Below are 17,446 nucleotides of genomic sequence, written 5' to 3'. Positions count from 1 at the left end.
CACTACTGGTACCAGGCTGTTCACGGGATCAAAAATTTCTGTCGCACTGCATTCCAAAGGGGTGTGATAACGTTGAATGGCGATACAGATCCACAGTGTTCTTAGACAAGGGTTGAAACGTCCGAGAGTGTCAGCAACATCTCCGTTATGGCCTTTAGAATGTACAGCTTTTAAAACTACTCATGGAGCGGTTGCTTGTAACTCGCTCCACCCCACTGGAGTCTACTGATACCACAGCGTGAGGTACTGAATACTGGAGTGAGAAAGGAAGTCCTATTCGCGGGATATTGAAGGAAAGAGGTGTGGGAAGAGGGTCAAGGGGGCAAACACATCCAACGTCTTTTGAAGTATTAGTGTAGAACACATGATATTTTACGCGAAAAATAAGTAAGTAAACCGACTACGTGGTATATCAACCTCACAGAGTTATACGCTCAACATTGTTTGAACAATTTTCTCGTATTCATATTCAGAGTAGAGCCTTTGTGGATCACATGAAACTTCTACAGTTCCTCCTGCGGTATTTCCATGAGACCTTCATTTTCTCGCTCATGGCTTTCTTTCCTTAAACTGTCCACTTTGTACCGGTCTCTTTGGCTCTTGTCTCTGGGTGGACTTCCCACTTGTCTATTTTTCTTCTGTAGATGTTATGGTCTGTAGTGTCCTGAATGATGAGCTGAGCTTCAGTAAAGTCTTATACATAATAAACCTAAGTAACTAGAGCAGCATCTTGAATTAATTTACGATGTAATTATTCCAATCATGTTGAAGGATATCGTAACTCTTGGAAGTGTACTTCATTTTAGCAGTGCCAGCTCTACCTCCAGAGAAAACAACGCAGAACGACGACCTTAGTAATTAAATAGCGCTAAGCTGCTTTTTAATGGCACATCATTAGATTCATTCATGTACACTGAATTTGTGAATCGCAGCATAAAAATTCTCGAAGCAAAGAGACCTCTGGCACATACTACATGTTGTAAACTGCTAAGACACAATTAACAATGCATGTTACCGATGTCAAAACACTATTTCACAAGCTTCTTACTCACGCCCCTGCACAGTACTTCAGTCTCGGACATAAGAGACTGAATTTGGACATGGTGTATGACAACTATTGGCGTGCATGATTAAAAGCTGTGCACTGGGAAAGTGATAATTGCGTACTGTCAGAATTATGGCCCAAATATCCGCACGCTATCTATTTCTGGCGCTGATATTGTGCCACTGTGCTTTCTGCTTATTAAAATATGAGGTCAAATTGGTGACGTTTCCTTGTTAGACATAATTTCTCGTTGGTACAGTATTCGAATACAGCATTAGTAGTGTGCAGTTAGATACAGTCAAGTATCTCAGTAGATTAAATATAGAGACGAAACGCTGCAAAGCGATATGAAAATAAATGAGAACGTCAGGTTGATAGTAGGGACTTGAAATAGTAGACTATGGGAGGACTATGGGAAAGTGTTGCTCATCTATAACGGAGAAAACTAGTGTGATCTATTGTTGAGAACTACTCGAGTGTTGAGATCCCCACCAGGTCGTATTAAAGGAAGACATCGAAAACCGAGCGAGGTGGCGCAGTGGTTCGACACTGGACTCGCATTCGGGATGACGACGGTTCAATCCCGCGTCCGGCCATCCTGATTTAGGTTTTCCGTGATTTCCCTAAATCACTCCAGGCAAATGCCGGGATGGTTCCTCTGAAAGGACACGGCCGACTTCCTTCCCCATCCTTCCCTAATCCGATGAGACCGATGACCACGCTGTCTGGTCTCCTTCCCCAAAAACCAACCAACCAACCAAGACATCGAAGCACTTCAGCGGCGTGCTGATAGATACGTTACCGATAGCTTCGATCAGCACACAACTGCTACTTAGGTGCTTCGTCCTCTCAAGTGGAAATCCGTGGAGGGAAATTTAGAGCACCGGTACTAGAGGCCGACTGGAGAACGATTTACACTGCCGTCAACGTACATTTCGCGTAAGTGTCGCGAATATGAGAGAAATTAAAGCTCTTACGGAGACAGTCGTTTTTCGGTCGCTGTGTTTGGGAGTAAAACAAGAAAGGATGTGGCTATTAGAGGTCTGTGGTACCCTCCGCCGTGCACCATACGGAGGCTTGCGCAATATGTACGTAACTATAGATGTAGACGAAAACTATAGATGTAAACGAAACACTGTCACATGCGCTGTGCAGAAGTGAGGAATTTTACCCGGAATATTGGTCCAAATTATTGTGATGAAGACTCTTACGCAGCCAAATCTCCTCCCCTTTGCCGGCTAAATGCTGTTCGTGAAAATCTGAAGCCACTTACCTTCGACTCGGGCACCACCTCATTGGCGTGCGTCAGGTTGGAAGTGGTTAGAGGGATAACTGCTAGCCTCTACACAATTCGTCGATTCCCTGCAGCTCTTCCACCATTTTACTAAAATTTTCTGATGTTGAACTGTCTTATGTACATCAGCAACACACACAAACAATCTCATAGAGCTTGCGATGCAACATTCCTCGGGGAATTCTCGAACTTGCTCGTACTTTTCATCTGACGATATCTCTCCATTAATACCAATGTATTGAGTTCTACGTCCTAGGAAGTCCAGTATCTATAAGTATAACTGGTTCGATGTTCCGTAAGCAGGCGACAGTGCGAATCTGGCTCGAATGTCTTCCAAAGTCAAGAAAGAAGTGTTCTCAGAGCTGAAGGCACAGATGAAAGAAAAGTTATATCAAATATGTAGCTTCTGTTGGCTGAGGCCTCATACGACCTCTTCTACTCAGCCTTTCTAAAAACTAAGTAACTATTAGGTAATAATGGAAATTAATTTTGCTTTCTACATAGCCGTCCATTTCAGAGTGCATATCATTCCTTAGATCTAGCACGTCCATGGTCTTCAGCACTGTAACAAATGCATGCTGTTCCGACCTGTCTCATTTCAAGAGTGGTGATAAGATTTCAGTTTCCGGAAATGTTTCATCTCTGAAATGAATGGCAGCGTTATAACGAAAATAATTAACTTGTCTGCATCGTATATGGAAAATGAAATATCAGAAGCGAATTTAGTAATCGCATTGCCGCTGATGCGTTCACCAGGTTTATTGATTTACGCCACAACAAAAGCCAGGCGCACGGATTTGTATTGGCAAACTAGAATCTAATTAATTGAAAAGAGCGCATTGTCAGTGGGATATATAGAGCGACACGTTATTTGCTGAATATTGCAGGTTGCAATATTCTCGCTATAAAATTCTGTTCGGTTAACGACTGCTTCACGCGAACCGGTCGGAAACGGATGAAGTTATGCGGAAAACTGAAACGCATTTTTGGCTTTTGTGGTTTGCTACATGTGGTTGCATCTACTACACGCTAAAACGTTCATTTCGTCACTCTAACTCCCTGTCATTAACATTCAAGTACTTGCGAAATATTCATCCCCTATTAGTCTCAGTCTGGACCGTCACCTTACCGTTCGTTTCGTGGTTTCGTTTTAGACAACGTCGTGACTGGTGTCCGTCACGCATTGTGGTGTGTGTGTGTGTGTGTGTGTGTGTGTGTGTGTGTGTGTGTGTGTGTGTGTGCGCACGTGTGTGTGCGCGCGCGTGCTTGTGCACGAGAAGCGACTCTCTCATCCACATTTTCGACCAGACAACAGAATTATAGAATCTATTACATTATGCGCCTCTTTGTGAAAAATAAACCACATCCGACAGAATGAGTTGTGCATATATGGTGAACTCGAAATCTTAGAACATAACTTCGGAGGTTTTTGAGAGATGTATTATGATTATTTAAGTATAAGGAGGCCGTGGTCTATGGTGACTCCTTACACAGTAGTGACGTTATTATGATTTATTCGAATTTTACTTCTGTTTCATTCTGAAAATTTGGCAGTGAACAGGAATTTCGTCGATCACACCAGATAGAAAAATAAAAACAAGGAATCCAAATCGCCATTTTCGTTCTGCTAGAGGTAGCTGGTTTCGTTTACAATAGCTATAACCAGACCAAGATATCAGAACGCTGCTATCTAATACAGTAGGGTATCTCTCATCAACTAAGCAATTGGTAACAGATACCTTCTGGTATAATACTGATTCTTATCTGGTGTGGTATCTTGGTTTTATAATGGTTATTTTAACCGAAACTAGGTACCTCCAGTAGAACCAAAATATGCTGATTCGAGGTATGCTGTTTCGGGATGGTATGTCCGCAACTGTTACGATACTGAGGAAATTTGATAACTTTTTATTTTTTTTATTTTACCTGTCTCAGTTGTACGAATACACAGTCATTGCTGCAGTGGTTACTGGTTTCGGTCTGATACGCCCATTCACAAACCATACCCCTTTTTGTTAACCGTAACTAGTCATACAACATTTTGCCATGACAACAGACACATAGGCTAACTTAACAGTGAGAGCACTTGCTGGCCACGGTTAGATTTTCTGTACAGAAACTATTTGGCACCATATTGTGTAAGTAGTTACGGTTAATAACAAGGTGTCTGCTTTGAAAATGGGCCTGTCAACCTTAAAGCGGTAACCAAAAATTGTACATTCCTGCAACTGAGACAGACAAAATAATGAAAAAAATATCAGATTTCCTTAGAACTAAAATGTCAAATCGGGCTGGACGGTTATAAAAAAGTTGTAAATTGGGACACATTTGGACAAATATGTGCCACTGTTTATTATGTAATTAAAAATACAATCAGAGAAGAAACAGAGTAAAGTTGCACAAACCAGCGGCTCTTCTGGCACTGATTCCTGAAAGTGATTGCTGAGTAACTGTAAAAAGAATGTTAGGTAAAACAGAAAGTGCAGAAAAACAAAACCCTACTCAAGAACAAAGCACATCTTTGTACTTTGAAGTTTGCCTCGATATGCCCTAGTAGAGTGGTATTGTACCTAGTTATGGAAACAGTAATATCAGTTATGCTTATGTTTAAACATGTGATAAGATGGAAAATGATGAAAGGTCGTATCTGGCGAGGAGCCTAAGTAGGACCACGTGGCTACGGCCTTGTCTCACTGACGTACATCTATTGTAGAATCCCAGAACATAATTTGAGCTCATACATGAGCCTCGAACAGAATGACCTCCTCTCTGCTAACCAGTGTGCATTCCGAAAACATTGACCATGTTAATCCAGTTAAGGCTTTGCTGGAGTCATATCATGAAACCGAAGAGACACAACAGTCAAACAGAGGTATTACTCGTATATCCTAACTTGACGAAAGTATGTGACACAATTCCGCAACTACTCTTACTATCGAAAGCAGAGTCGTATGAGCCACAAAGTGAAATTGGTGACTAGACTGAGGATTTATTGGTATGGATGATTGTTCGGTGGAGTGTAATTTAGTGATGTAAAACTATCTACAGGTGGGACATGAAAATTTGTTGGGATCCTTGATATTAACGACTTTTCAGACCATTTTAATAACAACATCAGATTTTTAACAATATGGTGACGTTATCGGCAATGAGAATGCTGTCTGATAGAAATCTCCACAAATATCCAGTAAGAACCTGATAAGAGTTCATGGTGGTTCAGAGTTTGGCAGTATGGCGTCTCCCGTTTCTCGTCTTTTTCTTCAACGTCGTCGTGGTGCGAATAGATCGTTGTGGCGAAGTCTCGCTTCTAGTAGTTTCTTGTTTAATTGTATCTCAGGGACGTGATTGTTGCGCAGATATCTTGCCAAAGGAGACATCACAAGCCTATACTAGTTTGTAATCTTCAAATTTTGTTCTCAATTAACCTTTTTTTAAAGTTATAGCCCGGTACGTGATAGATAGTCGTACATGTCGAGTGAAACAACTCTGATTTCAGCTGATTGCTTTAAGTCGTGAGCAACGAAAAATTATACACTACACAAATCGGAAAAGAATAGTAGGCTATGACTACAAAATCAGTGAAACTCAATTAGAATCAGTCAGCTCATGCAAATACATATCACTCTACAAAGTGATTACAAATCACCGAGCGTCCCATTTTATAATAATGCTCAACTGTGTGGGACTGATACCAGATGGTACTAACACGTGATGTTGAATGTATTTAAAGGAGGGTAATACGATTTGTCACAGGTTTATTTGACTCACGGAGGAGCATCACAGAAATCTTGAAAAACATGAATTGCCAAACTCTTAAAGATAGAAGAAAATTATTCCGCAGAAGTCTACTTCTAAGATTTCAGGAACCAATATTTGATAAAGGATATTCAGACTTTTTGAGAAAATGATGGCGCAAAACTATACTAGCTGAACGCTGCTATCGACGGAGCAGCTAGAGAAAATCTGGACTAATAATGAAATTGCAAAACCGCTGTGTCTGTCTGTCTGTTTGAGAACGCTGATCTCCGAAACTACGAGATGAATTTTCACTGGCGTCTTGAGCGTACGTCTCTGACGCAATCATATTTGCTATATAAGTCGTGATTCTGGAAAGACGGCAATCAATCGGCAATATGCCTCGCTGTCGTCTGCACAGTGTGTATCGCTGGCGTTCTGCTATCTACAAAAATATTCTCGGTGTCGAGACTATCTATAATATGAATGTGCACCAGGCAAAAATTGCTAACTTTCTGCATGGGCCTGCTGTTTTTCGTGGTGGCCGAATGGACTTTACACGCACACTCATTCAAGAATTTGGGCGCCACGTATGGGTTACTGTAGCTACTGTCCGCATTGATTCTGCACTACATTCTTTAGCGAAGAGTAGAGAATTTTCCACACCGGTATGTCATCGCCTGTAGGACATTTATGATCAGTCCCTCGCGGGAAGCAACTAGGAGCGACATATCTGCTAATTTTGGTATTGATAAAGCTGTGTGTATGCGTACTAGACGTTTGTGTAAATTGTCAGAAGATGATCCAATGTCTATATTTATTCGTGGTCGTGGAATAGATATAAAATTTGATTTCGTTGGTGATATGACTGTCTTTATTTTATCAAAACTGGATCACGAAAAAAATAGTAATTTTAAGTTTTTTCAAATACTTATTACTTTGGATGTTTACCTCAGTGACATGATCGTCACGGCATAGTACACCAAAGAACCAACAGAGGATGCTGCCAGTTTCGTAGTTCATCACATAAGCAATAAATAGCGCTGTCGGGCTGGGCTAGCACTTGGTTGGGTCACCGTCCGGTCTGCCGAGCGCAGTTGGCAAGCGGGATGCACTCTGCCCTTCTGAGGCAAACTGAGGAGCTACTTGAATGAGAAGTAGCGGCTCCTGTCTCGTAAACTGACATACGGCCGGGAAAGCGGTGTGCTAACAACATTCCCCACCATATCCGCATCCAGTGACGCCTGTGGGCTGTGGACTGTGGGTGACACGGCGGCCGATAGGTACCATTGGGCCTTTCAAGGCTTGTTCGGACAGAATTCAGTTTAGTTTATTTTAGTGACAAACATATTTTCGGAAGTTTACGTCAGTGCCGCAATTAAGCGCCGCAAGTTTATATTTACAAATATAAAACGACAGTGAATTTACTTGACTAGAATATACGGATATACTGACTTCGCTTTGTGGATAAAAAGTTAACAACATTTCTTTGCTTTTCTCGATAGCTTTCTTCGTATTCTTTGCAAAAAAAAAAAAAAAAAAAAAAAAAAAAAAAAAAAAAAAAAAAAAAACGAGTTTATAGCTTCTTATTTGTGATCTGGGTGCCCACTCATTACATTTTAATTTCGTTCTGTTTACAAAGAAAAATGCCAAGCAAACGGCCGAGTCTTTCTGAATACACCACAATGGCTAAAAGACTCTGGCATATGTTGTCTCAAGAATCCTTTGAAGATCGTGAGGCTAAACTTGCTGCGGCTCGAGAACGTAAGGATTTACTTGTTTGTTTGGAAACTCCTTCCGTAAGCGCTGCACGATGCAACTCTGATCGAGACTGTCACACATTATCTCGCTCCTTAGATTCGGTAATTCAGAGTTCGCAAAGCATCTGAGAAGTGTTCGTACAGCTGCTTCTCAAACTTCCTCGTGACAGTGAAGCAAAACAAGCTCTTCATGTCCTCAGTTACACTACTTCAAGCACTGTATACAAAGAAGCTTTAGAAGTCAAAAGTAAATGCCATGCGTACGAAGACTCTGGCGCAGCTGTAAATAAATATTAGGGCAGTGCTAGGTTTCTTCGCTAGCGAGTAATAGCATTGCCGGACAGTGTAATAAATATTTTATTTTCAGAGCAACATGAACATTATCTTTTGCATTTCACTACAGTAGACACAGAAGTCATAAATATTCACTGTTAATGAAATATTCGTGAAATAAGAACATGTGTCATCAGCCCAATCGAGGGCACTGGTTTCCTTCGTTGGGACAGGTAGTTTCCGTGAATGCGCTATAGTGTAAGAGCTCTTAAATACTACACACTTCTAAATAACTGTAAAAATTTCAAGCCATTTTTTATTTTTAGAAGGTATTTTTGGCGTCTGAAACCGAATAACGTGTATTCAAAACCAAGGACGCTAAAGGTAGAAAAGAGGTTTTCTAAGGTAAAAAAAAAGAAACTCACTTGACTGATTATCAGAACAATTACAACCTTTTATAAAACCTGTAATGAGATGCATTAATTACATTTCTTCATAGTGCCCTTCTTAGACCTATGATTAGATAACATTCAAGGTGGCTCATTGAAGTGAACTCGCACTATGTTCGTAAAATCGTAACTTTAAATTGTGAATATAAAAAAATGGTTGGAATTACTCGTATTTTCCAAAGACGGCAACAAAAATTTTATCAGTATTACCTTATCATTACGACATTTCAGTGAGTAAAATCAGTCAGTTACAATAACATAGTGAAAATATTACCTTCTTTCATTACTGCTTTGCCGGACGATGTGGCCGAGCGGTTCTAGGCCCTTCAGTCTGGAACCGCGCGACCGCTACGGTCGCAGGTTCGAATCCTGCCTCGGGCATGGATGTGTGTGATGTCCTTGGGTTAGTTAGGTTTAAGTAGTTCTAAGTTCTAGGGGACTGATGACCTCAGATGTTAAGTCCCATAGTGCTCAGAGCCATTTTTTCATTACTGCTTTGTCTCTTCGCGGAACAGCTCACTGCAAAGATGGCGAATTTTTGCAACCCGGAGTACAACACTGACCACTAGAATGCACCGTCAGAGACCAATACTACTCAAATTTCATTACACATGTTGTGTGAAATGAGAGTAGTGTTAGTCTTCTTTCATACTGTGTTGATGGTATTATACCGAAATCGGATGCAATAACACAGACAAATTAATACAGCTATGTGTCATGTTTTGTCTCAAACGTACAACAGCTATTTCCAGTCGCATGAAAAAAAGTTAAATCATACTAATTACAGTACACACAGCCGCATACAAGCAATAATTATTCCCACGCTCCATAGGCGTTTCAAAGGCGAATAAAACTTAACATGTGGTAGCTTGCTAAGCAGTCTCTACCATAGACTTCACACTGTTTACAGAAAATCATTTATAGTTGTTATTCTTCTGCTGCACGTGAATAATCGCGAAAGAGGAGGAACAAGGTGATCAGAAACCGTTTGGAAAGCTTGTAAGGGTGTTTCGGGGTTGGTTGTGGTGAGAAATAAGTGTTAAGGGAAAAAATCGATTCCCCTCCGAGTTATTAGCATTGAAAGTAGCCAAGCAGATTTGTGGCGCGAAAATTCAAGCGGCCGGCCAGATATTATTTGTGTCAGATGTCCTCACAGCGCACGACACTGCTCCTTACTACCGTCCACTGTGCACTTTCTGCATCACTCTCTTGTTCGGTTTTAGGAAATCGAAGAAAGAACATGACTGGTGATACCGTCTCTGGTGGGACGCTTGAATTCGCATGCGCAGCGGCCTGATTGGATAACACGAAAACTAAATACACTCCTGGAAATTGAAATAAGAACACCGTGAATTCATTGTCCCAGGAGGGGGAAACTTTATTGACACATTCCTGGGGTCAGATACATCACATGATCACACTGACAGAACCACAGGCACATAGACACAGGCAACAGAGCATGCACAATGTCGGCACTAGTACAGTGTATATCCACCTTTCGCAGCAATGCAGGCTGCTATTCTCCCATGGATACGATCGTAGAGATGCTGGATGTAGTCCTGTGGAACGGCTTGCCATGCCATTTCCACCTGGCGCCTCAGTTGGACTAGCGTTCGTGCTGGACGTGCAGACCGCGTGAGACGACGCTTCATCCAGTCCCAAATATGCTCAATGGGGGACAGATCCGGAGATCTTGCTGGCCAGGGTAGTTGACTTACACCTCCTAGAGCACGTTGGGTGGCACGGGATACATGCGGACGTGCATTGTCCTGTTGGAACAGCAAGTTCGCTTGCCGGTCTAGGAATGGTAGAACGATGGGTTCGATGACGGTTTGGATGTACCGTGCACTATTCAGTGTCCCCTCGACGATCACCAGTGGTGTACGGCCAGTGTAGGAGATCGCTCCCCACACCATGATGCCGGGTGTTGGCCCTGTGTGTCTCGGTCGTATGCAGTCCTGATTGTGGCGCTCACCTGCACGGCGCCAAACACGCATACGACCATCATTGGCACCAAGGCAGAAGCGACTCTCATCGCTGAAGACGACACGTCTCCATTCGTCCCTCCATTCACGCCTGTCGCGACACCACTGGAGGAGGGCTGCACGATGTTGGGGCGTGAGCGGAAGACGCCCTAACGGTGTGCGGGACCGTAGCCCAGCTTCATGGAGACGGTTGCGAATGGTCCTCGCCGATACCCCAGGAGCAACAGTGTCCCTAATTTGCTGGGAAGTGGCGGTGCGGTCCCCTACGGCACTGCGCAGGATCCTACGGTCTTGGCGTGCATCCGTGCGTCGCTGCGGTCCGGTCCCAGGTCGACGGGCACGTGCACCTTCCGCCGACCACTGGCGACAACATCGATGTACTGTGGAGACCTCACGCCCCACGTGTTGAGCAATTCGGCGGTACGTCCACCCGGCCTCCCGCATGCCCACTATACGCCCTCGCTCAAAGTCCGTCAACTGCACATACGGTTCACGTCCACGCTGTCGCGGCATGCTACCAGTGTTAAAGACTGCGATGGAGCTCCGTATGCCACGGCAAACTGGCTGACACTGACGGCGGCGGTGCACAAATGCTGCGCAGCTAGCGCCATTCGACGGCCAACACCGCGGTTCCTGGTGTGTCCGCTGTGCCGTGCGTGTGATCATTGCTTGTACAGCCCTCTCGCAGTGTCCGGAGCAAGTATGGTGGGTCTGACACACCGGTGTCAATGTGTTCTTTTTTCCATTTCCAGGAGTGTAACTCGGAAAGAGTGCAACGTATCGAATACTTTTCTTAACAGTTATTTCTCAGAACAATCTATCCTCCGAAAGTTCTACAAGCTTTTCAAACAGTTTCTAAGCACCGTTCGGGTACATTAGTTTTCAATAATACTTCTAAATAAATAGCTTGTTTCACTATACAAGAGATGGAATTAACGGTATGTTGCTACGCTCTGAATCTACACGTGAGAGTCTATTCTTTTCGCTTCTGTTTAAAGTCAATGTTTTCAGTGTGCAAAGAAGCAGGCAAGGCTACTTCTCCTACCTGATGTGCATACTTAACTAGTGTGCTTCGAACTCCGGTATGACTAACAATGTTTCCTCAACCCTGTAGCAAGTATGGCTATTCTTCGTTTCTAATATTTCAAAATTCGCTCTTAAAGTTACGGATGGATGGTTAATGAGTGATGAATCACTGTGATTTGTCACGCCTTGAAAAGTATTTGTTTACGTTGCTGTTGATGGCGGGGTGTTCAGTTGGATTGGGTATTAAACTCACACGGAAACTAATTTCGTGAGTGTAGATGGCACATTCAATCTTTTTTTACTAAAGCAAAATGGGCGATCATTTATTAATTATAAGTCACCCTTGATTACTTGTAATATACCCTCACAATTTCATCGATTGCACTTATTCTTCCTTCCACAGCACTGTAGAAATAATGTTACAAATAATATTCTTCATTGTCTGTGTGTGGCATACTGGATACCTCCGTTCTTTTGTAGTTCCTTTTAAACGCAAAGCTTCGAACTCCAGCACTCTAAAACCACTTTAAACAACATTCTACAGAGACGAATAATTCTTGGTGTCCCGTATTATAGCTTGCAGTGGCTCTTGTGCACGTTGCCACCAACCACTGCAGAGAGCGCCATTACTCGTCTCCCGACCCGACTGATTTTCAGCTATCTCCCTGCTACTCAAATTTACGTTGTTATTAATTTCTAGGGGAAATAGTACTCCAAATTCTAAAATACATTAAATTTCCTACATTTACGGACATACACTACCAACTTTTTCAAATATCACAAATAATATTAAACAAAAACGAAAAATAAACATGAGGGTGTCACACAGATTCATTGGATGAATCCCCAGAAAGTGTAGCCAAACCACTAAAAATATATTTTATAAAACCCTCGTTCGATCAATATTTTAATACTGATCGTGAGTCTTGAATCTGTACCAAAGAGAACTGACAGAGAAATTAATAGGTTCATTTTGTAAAAGCAAAAGTGTCAGTGAGATGCCCAGCCACTGCCACTGGAAAATCCTACAAGACAGGCATTCTACATTACAGTGTGGTTTACCGCAAAAAATTCCGAGGCAGCACGTTCTTAGAAGAGTCAACGAACTTAGCTTTCTCCTACGAATACGTCGCGAAAAGACCGCGAATACCCAATCGAAGAGATTCGAGCTTACACGCACAGTTGTCCTTCTAGCGGACTGTTCATTACTACGTGTAGGAGGAAATGACAGTGGTACACAACGTACCCTCCACCACACACCACCGAGTGGCCTGAGTAAAGATGTAGATGTAGGAAACTTTCGACGTAGTCCGACGATGCCATCATCATAAAAACATCCAGCATAAAAGCTCTCGCTAAACACCTTTCACCAACAGCCTATCACTTCTTGGCGGAATCTCCAGACACACATCTTGATACCAAAAAGTGAACGACAGCTGTTACCATATATTTATGTAGCAGTGACAGCATTCTCAGTTGTATCGATAGGTCTAATTTTATTTGAATCGATTTCGTCGTTACATTACGCCATCTTCAGGCCCATCTACGATACACATGATCATTTGGATAACGCATTATCACCATCAGACTGCTCGCAGAGGGTACAAAATATCGATGTCCACTACACTTTGAATGATTTAAGACTAGTGGGTTGAATTAGTGTGAAGGTTTTACGGAAATGCTACTTGAAAACAAATGGTAATCCTCGGAGGTAGGAAAATGTTCTTTCCGTGAAACACTAATGAGGAAATTTAGGCATCTGCGGGAGGCCGCAGAAAAATCCTATTACAGTCAATATATATCTCGCGTAATGATCGTGAAGGCAAGATACAAGAAATCATGGGTTGTAGCGGAGCACATGAACTGTCGTTTTTGCCTTGATCCATTTGCGAGTGGAGCTGCAAGCAGGACAACTAGTTGTGGTACAAGTAAATTCCGCCACGCACCGTATGGTGGCCATCGCAGCATGTATGTAAATGTACGCTGCGCAACAAAGTTAAAGGATCACGATGTCCAAACCCACTGATTGCCTGCCATTGCTACACAGAAGTTTGCAACATGATTCAAAGGTGCCTACAAGTTTCCTTTGTGACGGTGCGAAAGTGTGGCGCGCTGTGACGTTGGCATCGGCCTCGGTGACGCTTCTAACAGCAAGATGTTGATAAATGCTGAAAAAAGTCACAGCTCAGAAGTTCGTGTGAGTTGTAAGGTGGGTTAATGATGTTACATTGACACCAAATTTCATAACATTGCTGTCATATGCCACAGTGGACACAGTCTTACCTAGGTTTCTCTCCTTGTCTCTACTACGGTTAGAACCACAAGGCCAAGTGTGGAAGTCACACGATTTTCTAATGCGTGGTGTCAGTCAAACCACCCCTTCCCTTGAGGCGTCCATTTAGACACATTTTGCGATCTAAATCGGTAGTTTACAGTGTGGTATGCAACAAAAAGACGGTTTTGACACTAATGATACCCCTTGGACGATCCAACCCTGCACTAAGGACACCGTGAGGCTGCAACTTCATTAGAGATAATCTGATCTCTTTGGAGTGTAGCGCGACCTCAATTTCTGCTCTGGTAGATATGGTGGAAGCACTAGCGATCTTTCGAAACAACTCGACGAAATTTCAAAGTAATCTGAAGCAGAAAATTGTGTTTCTGCTTTTCATCCCCCTGTTCGGCACCTCCCTATGGCATGATCAGGTTTGGAGATGCTACATTGGCAAACGTGTGAACGGACAAAAATGATACCTTTAAGACACTCCCCCCCCCCCCCTCTCCCTCCCACCATCCAAGTTCATCAACACCTTGGTGACATCTGCACACTTTCGTTGGACACTTAAAAGTATTCCTGTACAGAGACATCCAGTGACTGATTTTTAGATACCGAGGCGACAGGCAAACATTTACAGCCCTGCGCTGCGTGGCGCTATGTCACCGAACTAATGTGTACTGGGCACATGCGCAAACTAAGGCGTGTTGAAAGGGGTGGTTGTCATGCCGGCACCTAAGAACCAGTCGCTGGTACTCTCTGTTCAGGAACATTTTTAGTGTCCAACAAAGGAGCGCGGGTGGTACCGAGTCTGTTGCCGAACTGGGGATCTTAGAGGTATTTTTTGACTTTTATTCATGCTTCTGTGAATGTCGCACACCCGATGCCCTCTCCCCTCTTCTCCCCGCCCTCGTTATCACGCCATAGGAGAGTGCGAAACAGGACGTCTGAAATGTCTAAACATACTTTGCAGCTTTGGATCGCACTGAAATTTCGTCGAAAAGATTTGAATGATACTTAAGGTTACCACACTGTGCACCAGAAAAATTTGCGACCGCGCTACGCCCAAAATTGTCAGATCACTTCTCGTGCGGTTGTAGCCCCACAACGTCCTCAGACAAGGATTTAGTCGTCCAGGGGGCGTCACCAGTGACAGAGGTTGACAAGAACGTTGTCCTGTTGTACACGGATTTGTCGTTTTCGACCATAAAATCTGTGTAAATGAACACCCAAAGACAAGTGTCCTTTATGTCACTCTCTGATGCCTCTTTGTGTTGATTCTGAGCGGTGGTGTGTCTAAAATTCAAGGATACCCATAAGAAAACCGCCTGATTTCAAAGCTAGATATTGTAGTTCCGAGACGTCAAAGTAAGGGATGAATGTCTGTAAAAGGGGCTACGATAATCTTCCCATCATTTGACACGACCACCTTGGCATTAGGCAGAATTGTGGTGAAATTCGGTGCCAATGTGACATCATTGACCCACCGTGCACCTCACGTGAACTTCGGAGTTCTTCCGCCTCGATAGCTACCCAGTCAGCGTTTTAGATTGCTGACCGAAGGGGTCCATGCTTGATTTTCACCCGGGTCGGACATTTTCTCCGCTAGGGGAGTGGGTTTTGTGTTCCCCTTGCATTCTTTTCGTCATCTACATCTACATGATTATTGTACAATCCACAATTAAGTGGCAGACAGAGGGTTAAACGAACAAACTTCAAGTTATTTCTTTACCGTTCCACTCTCGAACAGTGTGCGGGAAAAAACGAACGCTTAAAACTTTCTGTGCCCGCTCTGATTCCTCTTGTTTTATTGAGGTGATCATTCCTCCCGATGAAAGTGGGTGCAAACAAAATATTTTCACGCTCTGAGGAAAAAGTTGGTGATTGAAATTTTATGAGAAGAGCCTTAGTTTTCATGATGCCACCCCGCCAGTCACGGGCCACAAACCCCGTCGCTCTCTCCCTTATATCACGATAGTACAAAACTAGCTGCCCTTCTTTGAACTTTTTCGATGTCCTCCGTCGCTCCATCCGATAGGGATCCGACTCTACAGAGCAATACTCCAGACGAGGACGTACGAATGTAGTGTAGGGAGTCCCGTTAGTAGATCTCTTCCCTTTTCTCAGCGTTCAGCTAATGGATCATATCCTTGGTTCGCTTTACGCACATTTTCTACTTGATCGTTCCAACTTAAGTTATTCGTAATTTTAATCACCAAGAACTGAGGAGAATGATTGGCATTCCACTGTTGAGATGGCTGTATGGATACGTCCAGAAAGCCAATACATTAAAAAAACGAGTTGTGGCCTTTCTTCCGCGTACGTGGACACCTTGTTATTTCAGGCGACGTCGAGCACAAGGGTAAGGCGGAAGGGTGCCACGCTTTTGTACCATTTCTGAAGAAGTTTGTGAGCACCTCTGAGCCATTTATGCATGGCAGTGGGAGGCAAATAGAAATAGTGACTCTTTAATTCTGCTGCACAGTGTAGATCTAACTGCTGAATTTTCCTTTCTGCATATGATGTGAAGAGTGGTTCCATATCGAACAGACTGCTTGGTAGCGGTTGCACTTTCCCGGGAAGACGCGAATAACATCAAGGAGAGTAATTTACTTAGAGCTTCGCGCAACACACACACCTAATCCAGTAACGGTGGCACTCTCCTTGGAGGAATGCAATACAACTGCTTAACCGTGCCCGGGCGTTCGCAATTACGAAGCCAAAGTGGGCGGCCTGCCGTCCCGCGGGAGGCCGCAGAGACGGACAGGAATTTGTATGGCGAGCGAGGTCTGCAGAAGGATTGGCCGACGTCTCCAAGGTGGCGCGAGCCGATAGCGGCGTGGGCAAATAATTGGAAGGCGGCGTAGGCCGGTTGATTAAGTGCTGCGGGGCAGTAGGTTGGGGAGGTCGGGTGCGGGGGCGAATGGATGGATGGATGGATGGATGGATGGATGTCTGGGGCGGCGGGGGCGGCAGCGGGTGCTCGATGAGCAGTCCGGCAGTCCGCTGGGAAACAATCGCGGGTGCCGATCGATGGGGTCGCCCTGCGGAGCGCCGATAAAAGGAGAGCGAGGCGGGGGCGGGCCAGACTGCTTGTTTTCGCCAGATTAAACTGACCGCCAGCCACCAGACGCCAGCCACCGGGATTGGCAGCCGATGGTCGCTGCTGAAAGCATTAGCTGACGGCCGGCGATGCCCGCCGCAAATGGCACCTCGCATCGTGATACACTGGGGTGGTATCCGCGATAATAGGCTGCTGGAGCTGCTTTTTGCGACGGTACATAATAAGGCGTACCTTGCGATGATGATTTACTTTATTGAGGTGGTGTTGCACAGCTTTAAGGAGCATTGAGAACTGATTTATGTAGTACTCGGCTGTAAGAGTATATTTCATTAGACACAATTCGATCTAGGGTCAGACCAGGTGCAAAAATCATCTGAACTATACATTTGGGTAATTAGAAAAACCGGTATCGTATTTACATTGTTCCATCATTGGTATTACCTGCACATACGTAATATAATAGCCTATCTAGACGTATTCCTGTAGTATGTCCATTTCACCTCATAGACGTATACCCGTTGTGTGCCACATGATTGTGTG

This window comes from Schistocerca piceifrons, chromosome 7 (assembly GCF_021461385.2).
Source record: "Schistocerca piceifrons isolate TAMUIC-IGC-003096 chromosome 7, iqSchPice1.1, whole genome shotgun sequence".
Classification (NCBI taxonomy): domain Eukaryota; kingdom Metazoa; phylum Arthropoda; class Insecta; order Orthoptera; family Acrididae; genus Schistocerca; species Schistocerca piceifrons.
Note: the sequence above shows the minus strand (reverse complement) of the source record.